General features: G+C 38.1%; 1 protein-coding gene across 4 annotated transcripts in view; it reads right to left on the bottom strand.

Annotated features, from left to right (window-relative positions):
• Positions 1 to 14,769, bottom strand: part of LOC135847388 (inactive dipeptidyl peptidase 10-like) — a 601,135-nt gene that overhangs the window by 126,057 nt on the left and 460,309 nt on the right. The window lies entirely within an intron of this gene.

Below are 14,769 nucleotides of genomic sequence, written 5' to 3'. Positions count from 1 at the left end.
AAATTGACAAAATTTTTAGTTTTTGTACCTAAGAAAGTGGCCAAACATTGCCGTTTTTTGCAGAAAATTCCAAAAATTCTCATTTTTTTTTTCCAAAATTGTCCAAAAGTTTTGTTTTTTCCACAAAAATGGCGAAAAATAATTTTTTTTCCAGATCAATGCGTTAAAGATTTCACAACTTTGAAAAGTTCAACTTTCAAAAAAAATTGGGCCAAAGAGCTCTCATTTTCGCAAAAATTTGTCAAAGTTTTGCATTTTCAAAAATGAAAACATTTTCGTTTTCAGTGATAATGGTTAAAAAGTGATGTTTTTTTGTAAAAAATTCCAAAAAGTGTCGCACATCTTCAGAAATTTTTTTATAAAGTGAGCTGATTTTTGCTAAAGATTTAAAAATCTTGTTTTTTACTTGCATTTTTGTCAAGTATTTTACAACATTGACAATAATGTAGTGGGAGAAAAATACACGCAGTTCTCCCACTAATGTGGGAGAAAAATATTTTTATCCGTCACCTACATCAGGAGAAATTTACATATGAAAAGTTCAGTCACCTTAATGGGAGAAAATTTTCATGTCTCCTAATTGGGAGGAAAACTCTCATTCGCCATAGCAGCAGAATATTTTTCTACCCCCTAAGCGACAGATTTTCGATCATTTTAGTGACCAATTATGACGTCAGTGACCAAGCCGCGACAATTTAAACTTCCTACTCAGTGGTGGTGGCGCTTACATCCAATTATGATCAAGAAATTATCAAATACAGCCGCTTATACTCGATTACATCATCATTTTTTAGGTGGTGGCGCCAAGCTATCCAGCACTCTCGCGATAATAACCAATAGAAAACCAGTTCAACACGAATATCACCGAGTATAATCGAACATGACGTAATTCTAGCGCCAGCCGCAAAAGATAGCGCCACTAGAAGCGTTGAGCGCGTGTGCCACTGACTATGTACCTTTCCCCACCCAATTTCTCGTAAAAAGCGCAGTTATAAAAGCTCTGATCCGAGACAATTCTGGCAGGACTGCAGACATCGACGCCGCCAAGTATAGTTCCAACTTTACTTCCATCTCCGCGAATGGGCTGGAGCCCATTCGCCAGAAGAAACCAATAAATCCATCTTTAGCTCAATATTTCCAACTGTCGTTCCTACTGTTTCCAGCTTTAGCTTCCTTCAGTTCGTGATTTATTAGACTTTGATGAATTTTGGTGTCTGCAGCCTCAGACTTAGTCATCATCTGCGATGATTTTGTTTCTCAAGTTAAGTCCCTATGGGTCAATTAGTGAATCTTCAGCTGTCATGGATCACTCTTTGAATTGCACAGAGATAGGTTTTAATAACAAGTTGCCTTGGTTCACATTCCAACTTTAGCTTTAATTAAGTTTCAAGACCTTGGCTCACATTTGTCTTTCTTTATTTTCTTTTTTGTTTGAAAATGACGTATCGCTCAGGACATGCATTTTAGTTTCAAGTTCAACGGATGGCTCACTTCGTTCCTTTATTTTCTTTTTTTTAATATTTATTTTCCTTTTTGTTACTCCTAGTTTAAGTATTCCCAAAATTCCCCAGGGTTGCGATCCTTTTTATTTGTCTTTGTTTTATCCCTTAAGTATAAGAATAAATGTCCTAAATGTGAATTTGTCTTGGGACTTTTATTCAACTTTCGTGACTTTGAGAATTCAATGAATATTTCCAACTTTACCATAAATATATCATTCCGACAAAAGTTCAATCATTTCTTAGTTCGAGCTTCAATTAATCCAACTTTAACCCCACATATTATAAATATGTAAACATTGGGGAGGGAACCCATTTTACATCCGCGATTCGTCCGATCCTGAGATCTTGATGAACTAGTCATAGAATCGCGAGAGATATCTTATACTTCCATCACCAATTATTCCACCAGAACGAGAGTGCATGAATCCGATATCCAGATGGCCAAAGAGGATTTGAATTAGTCTATAATTTCTTATCTTCAAAGAAATCAAGATTCAAAAATTTCCATTTTTGAATTCTTGGTAAAAAATCAAAAACTTCAAAATGAAAAATTTAATTTTTTATTTTATGGTAGTTTTTGGGTTTTTCCGAATATTTCTCCCTCCATAATAATTCCCGAAAAATCACGTTCCTTTGTGTATTTGTTTTATCAGGTACTTAAGTCATTATCAAAAATTTTCGCAACCTAAAAATTGACGAAATTCTCCGAGCTTCATTAAAATGGCTACAAATTGTAATTTTTTTCATAAGAAACCAAAAAATTTTCAAACGTTTTGCTTTTTTGTCAGAAATTCCAAAAGGCTCCTCCTTTTACTATACTACAATTGTTAAATGTTCGCTCTTGGCCGAAATCCCCCCTTCGAGAATTGCCAACATCTGCAGAAGTCATGCGGGGAGGGGAGGCAAATTTCCGACTGCCTAGGGACACGAATATGTTAAATCCGCCCCTGGGGCTGATCAACTCACTCTGGTATTATGGGTCAGCAATCACGCTGCCAGCCCTGAAGTACACATGCGTTCTAGAAAAAATCCGTAAAACTCAGAGAGCAACAAACCTGAAGATTATCTCAGCTTATCGGACAGTGTCTGATACTGCAGCCTCTGTTATTGCTGGGATGCTCCCACTTGACCTGGCAATAGCAAAAATGGCCCTTAGAAGAGCTGCTGACATAGGGTATCGCACTCAAGCTCCAAACCTAGACACAGGACCCATTACCTTACTGCACAAAGATTCCAATAGGACCAAGAATGCCTACATAATGCAAAACAGATCATTCTCAAGGCGTCAGCTGGATAATGAACTCACCTCAATGGCATACCAGATGTGGCAGAGCCGCTGGGATCTGGCTACAACTGGAAGAGTCACTTATGAATGGATTCCTGATATAGCTGAGAGAATGGAAGGTAGCTGCGCACATCTCAAACCAAGCTTCTTCCTAACCCAGGCCCTCACAGGCCATGGTTTCTTCGCCGATTACTTGAAGAGATTCAAGATAATAAGGAGTAACCTCTGTGTATGCGGTAATCTACAAAGTCCACAACACCTCATCACTGAATGTACAAATACCCAAATTGCTGAGATCAGGGAACGGTACCCAGTAGAAATGCTTGATGTCACTCCCACCAACTTACAAAATCTGAATCAACTCATCAAAGAACTCTTTCACATCCGGGACTCCATTAAAGTTATAGCTGACAAATCTACCACAGATACTGAGGGAACGTCAGATGTGGATGATCCATCACCTTTAACCACACTATATAGTCTCCAAGAACTACCTCCTACTACCAGTATCACCAGCACACCAATACCAATGCACCTGCAGTCACCATCACCAGTCTCTATACTCCAAACACAACTAACACAAGTACCAGAAACCACCAACAAAAACAACGGAGTAACAAGCTTACCTACCTACTCACCATCAGCACTGAAGCTTGTGCCTAGAACAGTGCTGATAGCTAGCGAGCTACTCAAGAGGAACCAAGAGGTCTGCAGCAGCCCAGTCACACAACATTCAACTGAATCCTGTATTAGTTCGGAGGCCTCACAAGGAGGTGACCAGCATCATTCACCAGGGTTCGAAAACGAATGGCTAGCTGCAAGGAGAAACTTCACAGCAATTAACCTACCCAAATTCAGTCCAATGGTGCAACCTATCAACCCAATCCTGCAGCAAACAGACCACATACTTGGCCCACTTTCTTCACCAACCTCATCCCCTAGGAAGAGAATCATGGTATCCAACTCCCTTTTCCAACATACTACAGCAATGCCACACCCTGAGCACAATGTACTGTATTCTCCTGCCAACACAACTACAACAACATCAACAACTACTGCCCAACATGGCCGTGTCATCCGAAACTGTAAAAGCCCCCCTGCACACAACATTAGCACAACACTGGGAACAGGGAGATATAATATTCCTGTTGTACACTCCAGTCCAGTTGAGGGGCACAGCACATCAATACCAGTGTACAATGGTTGGAACAGCCCAGGCTTTCAACCCTGCAACTTCTCACCGTTAACCCTCACACCAACAGCTCACCAACATAGAATGGACTACACAAGTAGCTTTGAGGTCCAGTGCTCTCCAAATCTGATCCAGGTACCTATCAGCAAGGTGTATCCACCAATCAACTTGAACAAAACATCGCTGAAAGCTAAGCAGGTAGCAGACGCCTTTGAGAGTCACAAAAACAGAATACAGTTCATGCATGGAGGGGTGACTCCAGGCTCTGTAGCTGAGGAAACACCAAAACAAGATCATTCAACTTTCTCCATTGGTGGGAAGCTGGGCATCAAAAAACCTCCATCAAACTACACACCAATGGGACCATATGTAAACCGACACATCTTGGAGGATGTAAACCGACGAATAATATTCCTAAGGACCACCTTCCCCCCAACTCCCAGAAAGAGTAGCACTGAGCTCTCCACTTCTGTGGCATACCAGCACTGGGAAGAGGCCTCAAAGGAGGCTGAACCCAGGAGGATAATCTCAACAGCCCAGAGACAGTTGCTCACTCAAGGAGGCCTGGATCATCCATACTCCCTGATATTCAGTGACCATGTCTACATACCTGCTATGCAATACCTGGTGCTTCGTGGAATCCAAGAGCGCTTCTACGCCCCAGTCAGTGCTGCTAGTGTGGGGGATCTTCTCCCATACGAACAATATCTTGACATGCACGAACCAACACCTCGTGATGTCGAGACCAGACTCATCGCCTCTGCTGCAGAAGCAATGAGGAGAAGAAGCTTGGGAAATATGGCTTTAACAGCAGTTGAGTCCAACAGCCTACTCACGCTGGAGGAAGCCAATGAAGACATATTTCTTCAGGGACCCTCCTTTGCACTGGCACACTGTGTCAGCCAAGACCTCAGAATGTCCGCTGGGATAGCGAGGGACTTTGTCCGCCACTTTGGAGGCAGAGAGATGCTACTGACCCAACCACACAATGTGGGGGAAGTGGCAACTCTAAAGCGGAAAGTCGAAGGAACAGTGAGCCAGGGACATTATATAATATTCTGTGTCGTCACAAAAATCCATTACTACGACAAACCAACATATAAGGACTTCTCCCTTGGCATCCAAAATCTTGCCAGGGAATGTACCAGAAGAAAAATAAAAAAACTCGCTATCCCACGGATTGGATGTGGGCTGGACCAGCTTGACTGGGGCCAGGTACGGCCAATCATCGTAAGAGAGTTCAGGGAGATACCTATCAATATCAAGGTATGTAACTGGACCTCCCCTAACACCCGCTCTAAAACGAATTGATAGCACTTGTAAATAGATTATATAACAATGTAATAAAGTAAATATTCTCCCCAAATATATCTTATTTAATTTAATTTAATCTATATAGTACAATGTATGTATATTATTGTAGCACTACCCTAAGCTGAAGGATGGAAGAAACCTATGGTATGTGTCCATTCTCAGCATTCAAAACTACTCCAACGTTATCCACTATGTAAGGTAGGACCGAGTGTTCCCACTTTCACACATCAGAAATAATATCCTTTTGGACAATCCTACTCTAAGAGATCTCTTTCTGAGGTAGTTAAGGGTACAGTGGTGCCCGGAGACCTCCTAGGCCTACCCCAAAATGGGAGACGGGTCAGGGGTCGCTCCAAATCCGCGGAAGGGGGGAATGGGCTACATCCTAGGGTGACCACTCCCTCAACCCTGAAGTGGTGGGAGCGATTCTGGGATACTGCCTAGGAGCTCCGGGCCTTTGGCCTGGTGCTGGGGGGGTGGGTCAGCAGTCCCAACCAAAACTGGGGCCCCCCACTCACTGCGGCTCCAGGACCACTGGGTGGCCGAACCGTCCCCTTCCCCTCCTAGTTTTAAGCAAAATTGAAACACTCCTAATCTTGGCTTAGTTTAAGTTGTACATAGTCTTTATAGCTAAATTTTAGTATTAAGTTTGTAATTTAGTATTAGAATATACATCACCCTCCCCTTAAACTTAAGATTGTACTGGTATTATCTCTGCGGAAGGGGCGGGGCTTAGGCCCCGCCCCCTCACCGCAGGGATAAGTAATTATAAGATGTAAATATTATTCAAAATAAACCCTTTTTTTTAAAAAAAAAAAAAAAAAAAAAAAAATCCGCCCCTGGATATCCCTGCTGAAAAACTCATTCGTTAAGTGCTTACACTTCCTTTTTTAAAATTCATCCAAAATATGTATCTCGTCAAGAAAATACGCCTTTAGAAGCACCACTGCTTACACAATGTTTCTTTTTTTTTTTCAAGCTTCGAGCAAGATAAATATAAGCGTATTAGATAAGACCTGCAGTAGGTATTTACCTACTTAATATAGCAATTAATATTACTTTTCCGGACAACGAAGGACCAATTTCCGCCCACTCCAAATGAACGTCTTAAACGTACGCTTTTAGAAGGTATTTTTAAATTAATTTTCACGAATTTTTTAATCACTTCTGACGAATTTATATGAAAAATTATCTCGTGGAAAAAATTCCCACCAAAAAATATTTTCACCATGTTAACCGCAACAACATCGCCAGGATTCGAGCCGTGAGGTTATTTTTTCTCTCCTTGAAATAAACTCTGGGCGTTTCACGAGAATTTTTTCAGCAATTTAAAAAAATTCAGTTTTCATTCAAGAACAAAATTTACGTCCGTCGAGGGAACAAAATGAAGAATTTTTTAACCGACGATAATCTCGCAATTGTTGTATCCGTCTATAACCCTGTAGTCTCGTTTGAATCGAATGTTATTTATAAAATTCCATTCTCCGACACTTTCTGCCTATAAATTACTCGTAGGGAAAAATTGCATCTCCGTTTGAATTTCTAACCGAAAACCATGTTTTTTCTCCCTTCCTTTTTTAATCCGCCAAAAAAACACGTGAATTATAGGCTTTTTTTTCAGCAAACTGGTAATTTTCTATATTGAAGTATCGTTTTTAAGCTGCAAAATTTTTTTCACTCGCGTCGATGGTGGTAATTTTGATTCATTGGGCAATTTTTCTACTGTTTTGATTTTGTTTTATCGGCGCTGCGAAAAAATTGCTTTCGAGGAAATCAGCTTTTTAGAAAATTTAGTCTACCTACTTGGATCTGTGGCGGTGTAATGTGCTGTAAGATGTGCCCGATTTAGAACAATTTCGTTTCTATAGAAAAATACGAGTAAGCTAAGGCGTGAGATAAACCAATGAAAAATTAGTTTTATGCTACAAACTCGTAAAAATCACGTTCTATTTCTCGCAAAAATTCCATCAATTACGTTTTGGTTAATTTTCGACGTTTGCCCGAAAGGCTACGATGGTAGCAGAGCGAGAGACGCGAAGAGCAGTGAGCAGCCCCCCAAGTGTAGGGGTATTCGCTGACGCAAAAAAGAAATCCGCGCGTCGTTTATCAGCAAAAAACACACTATACCGTCAGTTATTCCTAAAATATATAAGACAAACGTTGTATTTTCAATTTCCCACACATAGTCGCGCTCGCACGCTTTATTAATGGAAAATCAATTTTAAATAAAGAACAATTCGTTCATCGTCGTGTGAATTTACTGTCGCGTCGCTGCGTTATCCTACATAATAGTATAGAGCTAGATGCCTTTTTATTCTTTTGTCCGCCCCCCTACTTTGTATCCTCTATGCTCGGTAATGTACCAATGCATATGTCTTTTTTGGTTATCCCTTGAATCGAGCAAATGGAGGTTCTTAAATACCCGGAAAAATGTAATCAAGCAGTCCGGTCGGACTGCCCCGCCAAGCAAGAAAAAAAAAACGAACACAAAAAAAAACAAAAACCGATAATACCAAACGTGATGACAGTCCGGCCACTTACTGCTTATATTCCCTGAACAACTAAGCGTATTTTCGATGATGAATTTCTCGCGAATAAATACACGCACGAATCTGATTTTTTGATATGTTGTTGGCATCAACGAGAGCTTTAATTTGGTATGCTTACAAACTTTCTACGGTAAAAAATGATGTAGATTGGAATACCCAAAGTTAGCATTTTGGGGTAATTTTTGAAATCACTAATCTTCGTGTCAAGAGAAAACTACTGAACCAATTCAAGTCAAATTTCGTACACTGGTGTAAATTAATGAGTTATTTTTAGATACAACGTCAGTTTTGAAAAAAAATTATTTTTGACCCCCTTTTTCTCAATTTTAAAATTTCTTTCCCCCCTAAAACACCCTCAAAATGAAAATTTTTCGCGGTACCGTAGAAAAGGGTCATCTACATTATATTCGCCATCATTGTGCAAAATTTCAAGCAAATCGGTTCATTTGGAAAGGCTGTAGCCTTGTCAACGGAAATTTAAGCATGAAATTTCGTGATGACTATTTCCATTTTTCATCCTAAACCACCCAAAAAATGAAAATTGTTAGCTGTATCATAAAAAAGGGTAATCTACATCATATTCACTATCAATGTGCAAAATCTCAAGCAAATCGGTTCATTAAGAGAGGCTGTAGCCTTGTCAACGGAAATTTCAGCATGAAAATTCATGACAATTTCCGTTGACAAGGCTACAGCTTCTCCAAATGAACCGATTTGCTTGAAATTTTGCACAGTTGTATTAAATGTGATGCAGATGACCCTTTTTTATGGTACAGCAAACAATTTTCATTTTTAGGGTGGTTGAGGGTGAAAAATAGAAATATTCATGAAATTTCATGCTTAAATTTCCGTTGACAAGGCTACAGCTTCTCCAAATGAACCGATTTGCTTGAAATTTTGCAAAATGATAGCGAATATAATGTAGATGACCCTTTTCTACGGTACAACGAGAAATTTTCATTTTTGGGGGGTTTTATGGGGGAAAGCAATTTTCAAATTGTGAAAAAGGGAGTCAAAAATGATTTTTTTAAAAAACTAACGTTATATTTTTAAATAATACCCTAATTTAAATCACTGTACGAAATTTGACTCATATCAGTTCGGTAGTGTTCTTCTAGTGAGAAACTTTGTGATTTAATCAACAAATTATTCTAAAATTGTTGGTGTACCCGAATTCCCATTAATAATTTATAATAATGTACATTATTTAAAAAAAAAAAAAAAAGTCGTGATATCAATCGAAAATACTTTTAAAAAGCAAAAATTCCGCCAACCAAAAAAAAAAAACTTACCTACAAAAAAACAAAAAGAATTGTCAACAAAAATCTGATATTCTCAACGTCTTGGAGTATGTACCCAGATTCGCATTAACAATTTACAATATGTACACATTAAAAAAAAAAAGTCGTGATATCCATCAAAAATACTTTTAAAAAGCAAATTACCGCCAACCAAAAAAAAAAAAAAAAAAAACTTGCAAAAAGAATTGTTAACAAAAATCTGTTCATTAAGTAACTTTAATGAAAAAATTCATGATATCAAAACATCGCCAAGCAATTTTCATTCAGCAGTTGTGATCAGGAATTGATATGGAATTTCAAATTAATTTGGTACTTACTGAAATAAAATATCCATAAGTTTGAGAACTGAATTGAAAAACCGGGCCAAGCGCCGGCGGAATTTATCGGTCCGGTTTTTCAATTCAGTTCTCAAACTTATGGATATTTTATTTCAGTAAGTACCAAATTAATTTGAAATTCCATATCAATTCCTGATCACAACTGCTGAATGAAAATTGCTTGGCGATGTTTTGATATCATGAATTTTTTCATTAAAGTTACTTAATGAACAGATTTTTGTTAACAATTCTTTTTGCAAGTTTTTTTTTTTTTTTTTTTTGGTTGTAAAAAACCGTTCTACGAGAAAACTATGTTACATGATGTAAAATAAACCGTAAAAAAAGCTTTTTACGACGTTATTCCTCTTTCCTTTTTTCTTCTCGCGTATTTTTTTTTTTTTTTGGCAATTCCTGATTTTTTTTTTAATTTTGCAGGAATTTTCATCTGAATGTTACGTTTACGTTGAATAATACGTGTAACCTAAATATGTAGATACAAGAGATAAGTATGCTGGGCGAAGATTCATTTTTTGGATGCTGGTTATCAAAATTCTAAAAAATGGACCTTTACTGACGAGGAATGTCCAATTTTAACGAAACCAAGCTAGATTGAAACAGTGTTTCAAAACCAGCTCGTAATTATAATTTCAGATGCTATAAAGTCAGCTGTTTAATTTTAACAGAATTTTATAAAATTTATGATACTTTCCTCCTGAATAGGTAAAAACCCACCCACTTCAACGTTTCAAATAGCACTAATTCAAACATAGACTTAGATTTCTTCTGTTCCCCAAATATTTCTATTTATTAAACTGGAATTCCCATGATGACCTTCGTTTTAGTGATCATTTCCCAATTATAACACCAGTCTCTGCCCCAGGCTGGTGAACTTTCGGGTTAGGCAAGGCTTGGCTGTACTTGGTCCTCTTCCTAGTTAGGGAACCACCCAACAACAATGTATCGTTGTTGGTTTTAAGTCCTTCCTTTCTTCAAATTCTTATGTACCATCTTTTACTGTCTATGTGGTTTTCACACTGGGTGTGAAGGGTGAGACGCATAATTGAGAAAACGGTTATGACCCTAGTACCTTTCCGAAGGAGGAGACCTGGTCCGAGTCGACCTGTAATGGGGCGGCTCATCTTGGTGTGCCTTGTTTGGTGTGCGTTGTGCTGGATCACTGAGTGTGTCAACATCCATTCCTTCATCCTATCTCTCTGGGCAGTGGGCCTGGTCCCTTGGCTTCTGGTGTTATTCGGGGTTACGCATCGTCAAACCAGTGTGTCAGTCGACAGAGTCTGTCTTTGGGCTTCACGCTGTTTGCCGTTGGCATCCTGATGGCATGCGGGTACGCAACAGAGGTCACCGCGGATTGGGACTCGTCGCTGTCCAAGGCTGGTAGGCGGCCATTGCGGGGTTTAGGGAAGTCTCTCGTTCTTGAAGCCTCTCTTTGTTTTAGGTGAAGCCTCTCGGCCTCTCGTTGTTTCAAGTCTCTCATTGTTTTTAAAGTCTCTAGTTGTCTTTGAAGCTTGTTGTTGTTTTCGAAGTTTCTTGTTGTTTTTGTAAATATGTTATAATTACGTTATGTTTACGTTATGTTATGTACTCAATCTACTGTTGAACTGTTCCAGGTAGAACCACACTCCGCTGTAAACCTTGCTGTCTGGAGGCAAGACACCATTCGTCAGTAGCCACCGAGTTTGGCCCGTTGCTGGGTGCCTCTACCAAGGAGCAGAAAATAAAATAAATGAATAAATAAATTGAAATTCTCGGCACCTTCTCCCGGGGCCGTGGATCCCTTGTGCGAGTTGTCCCGCATGAGTTGTGGGTTTCAGGTTTTTGGGCTTGGGACTTTCGGCCATGTTGGGTGAAGTGAGTGCGAGGTGGTCTGAGCAGCTGGTGAGGTTGGTGTATAGGAGAAACGAGCAGTTTCGAAGTGAAGTATGATAGGAAAATTTAAAAAAAAAAAAACAAAAAAAAAACACCAGTCTCTGCACTCATTATTTAAAAACCTACACATGGAAAATGCCCTAAATGGATTTTAAACAGAGCAAATTAGTCCTATTTCAATGATGAAGTACTCCCTATTGATTTTACACCTGACGATCTTGATATTACTGTTGAATTTTTCACTAATTCTATCATATGTACATACAAGCAGCTACAAAAAGCATTCCAAAATCCTCAACAAAAATCTCAAAAAAAAACTGTTCCCTGGTGGCGTGAAGAACTCAAAGCAGCAAGCTCTAAAAAAGTTTAAGAAAAATCCTTCAATTTAAAACCTCATTTGCTTTAAAAAAAAACGTGCTTTTGTTCGCCAAATCAACTCGCGAACGAACCGGTTTGTATATGTGACTCGTTCGCGAACGAATCGATTCGTATATGTGACTCGTTCGCGAACGAATCGATTCATTTACTAAATTTTTTATGAATCATTCACGAACGAATTGTATTATTTTTTGTGAATCATTAAATTAAAGGATTGATCGATTTTTTGGCGAATGGTTCTTTCAAAAAAATTGATCAATTCGTTCATGAATGATTCACTCGTGAACACAACTTAATGTGAGTAGCTAAGTACATACGTAAACTAATTGGCAAAATTGTCATTTTATCTTTAATCTGTATTTCATCTTGAAAACTCGTCATTTTATTCGACGAAGTTGATATATTTTTCTCACACCAGTCGGCAAATTTTCAGTCAACAGCCCCCTTCCCCACTCCACTCCACTTCCTCTCAAAAAAAACTCCCGTTTTTTCTTGTCTGATGGACCTATTTTCACAAAAGTTGATGAAAAATTGAAAAAAAAACAATGGCACAACTCGCATTCAAGTAAGTACCTATCCGAACCTGCGAAAAAAACAGTAGGAGAAAGATTCTGGAGGGAGGGAGGAAGGGGGTAAAATTTTGGGGTGCATCTTCCAGGGGCCTCGGTACTGACCCAGTCCGAGCCTGACAATTTATCACCAGCCAAAATTGCAAGTGCCAAGTGAATTATTTGATTTTTGGTGAATTTTTGAAAATCAAATTGAGGCCAAAAATGAGAAAAAAAGTCAAAATTCTACTAAATGGACCTATAAATCTGACATTTGGGATGTTTCCTATTTTCGACCTGCCAAATCGATTGAAAACGGTTTCAAACTATTTTGAGTAGTTCATGGTCTAGCCTCCAGCAGATTTTTGAAACTTGAAAAATTTGATCAAATTAAGTTGAAGAAATCCAAAAATTCACGCTGAACTCCAACTTAAACGCGCTATCAAGTCGACAGCTGATGAATTTGAATCATTTTAAAGCCTCCAGCGACTGTTTCATAATAAGTGGATAGCTCCTGATGTTATTAGGAGGTTTCATAATACTGCATTTTATCTAATTTGTTTCAAGTCAACTTGGTCAATATTTGAACTACATACGAAGTGCATGAGTAACACCAATCACGCGATTGTCAATTACAAATACCTTCCAAAAGCCAATTATTTCTTAATTGACGTTGAACAACATATTAAAAAATTGGGATGGCACTATGTCGCAAAGTCGATTTAAAAAAAAATCGCACCTTTTCAATTTTGCCACTAGAGTTCGGCCACTCCGCGCGCTACGTCCGAATAGTTTTGTGGCCATTCTGTTCCCGTCACCTTCGACGAATTTTAGTATCTTAAAGGTTCTAGAAAAAAATATATATTGGAAATAATGAGTTTATAATTTATTTGATTTGGTTTTTTCCGTAAAAAAATTGGTCAAATTTGAATTTTGGCCAAAAAAACCGAATAATGAAATTGTCTGCAATAAGGTGTCTCGTCTTCCAAAGTAATGAATTTACTTGAATTTTCCCATTTTTTAGACCAATTATTATGAATTTATGAATAAATAAATGATTGTCGCATAATTCCATAAATAAGCACTGACTTACGACTCGGTGTTAGCTCATTCTGATGACAAAAATTGGTACTAACCTGAAACAGAAGAAAAAAATAAACAATCGATTAGAAAATTAATACTACTCAAATTGGACAAATTTATTTGAAAATAGAATTCAATACGCATCATGCATTCATCAAATTAACATACTCGTACTTATGTAAATGTAGGAAGAACGGCAACATCGAGACTGATTTGGGTAGGTTGAGAGTAGGAGGGGAGGGATTGTTATTGAGGTGACAAGATTTACAGCTGACAAGCAGGGCCCTCGAGAGCCATGCTGCGGTCCTGGAACATATACTCTAGGGTGGTCCTTATTTTTGAAGTTGGGATTTTTTCCGCTCCCACCCCCTAAAGATTTTTTTAAATGTTTTTAGACTAATTTAACATCTCAAGAAATTTACTCAACTCGTTGGTATGATTGGTCATCACAGCATCGTAAAAATATCCTGATATTTTTGAGCCAAGCTCAGGCTACTTTTGATTTATCTGCCTACAAAGTGTACCCATTCAGATTAAATACAGTTCGCCGTTTTGCCAATATGGTTTATTCTGCGGCCAATTTCCTGCGCACAGTAACTTACAAGTACAAATGATCAAGAAGTGTGCTTGTGCAAGGTCGTAACGTAATATTGTCTGTCACATATCATTTTTTGGAAAATAAATTATGATGAAATGTCATCAACTGAATATTTTTCTGAAAAAATCGGCATAAATGTACTTATGTATCATAAGAACGTGTAGATGCGATGTAAGTATTGCAAACAACCAGTGTAATAGTAAGTCCATAAATAGGTAGCTCACGATTCTCATAGAAAACTTGTCACACAGTTTGGCGCCTTTGACTCGTCCCCTTTTTTAAAGATGATTTTCACTGGTTTTCCAGTACCTACTCGTGACAGGATTTTTTCTTGGAAGGGAGGGGAGATTTAGATATTTTCCTGGAGGAGGGAGTTGAAGTTGATATGCATTACAAAGGTGGTGGTGAAATTTTTCCCAGTGTAGGTAGAGGGCGGAGACTTCTGAAGAAGTCAAAAATAATTTATTCAGGTACATTGAAACGACGAATTTTTGTTAGGTGAAAACGTACTTAATGCTTTTTATGTGAAAATTTTGATTTTCTTCGCTTTCAAAATTTTAGAATTTGAATGATGATTTTCAGAAATTTCAAGTTGAAAAAAAAACCAGACAGGCCCGAAAGTCGTATTTTGATAGGTAAAAAAGATTCATTTTTTTTTATTGGAGGAGTGGGAATTTTTTTTTTTTTGTTCAAGAAGCCAATTTTTTCACATTAAGAATTGAAACCTACATACTTATTATTTCATAATTTTTAATTTTTTGATCGAATCAGCTATAGGAATCGATTGAATCATTTATTTTGATTAAAACTACTTA

The sequence above is a fragment of the Planococcus citri genome, chromosome 1, assembly GCF_950023065.1.
Source record: "Planococcus citri chromosome 1, ihPlaCitr1.1, whole genome shotgun sequence".
NCBI lineage: Eukaryota > Metazoa > Arthropoda > Insecta > Hemiptera > Pseudococcidae > Planococcus > Planococcus citri.
Note: the sequence above shows the minus strand (reverse complement) of the source record. Positions and strands in the feature narration are given on the sequence as shown.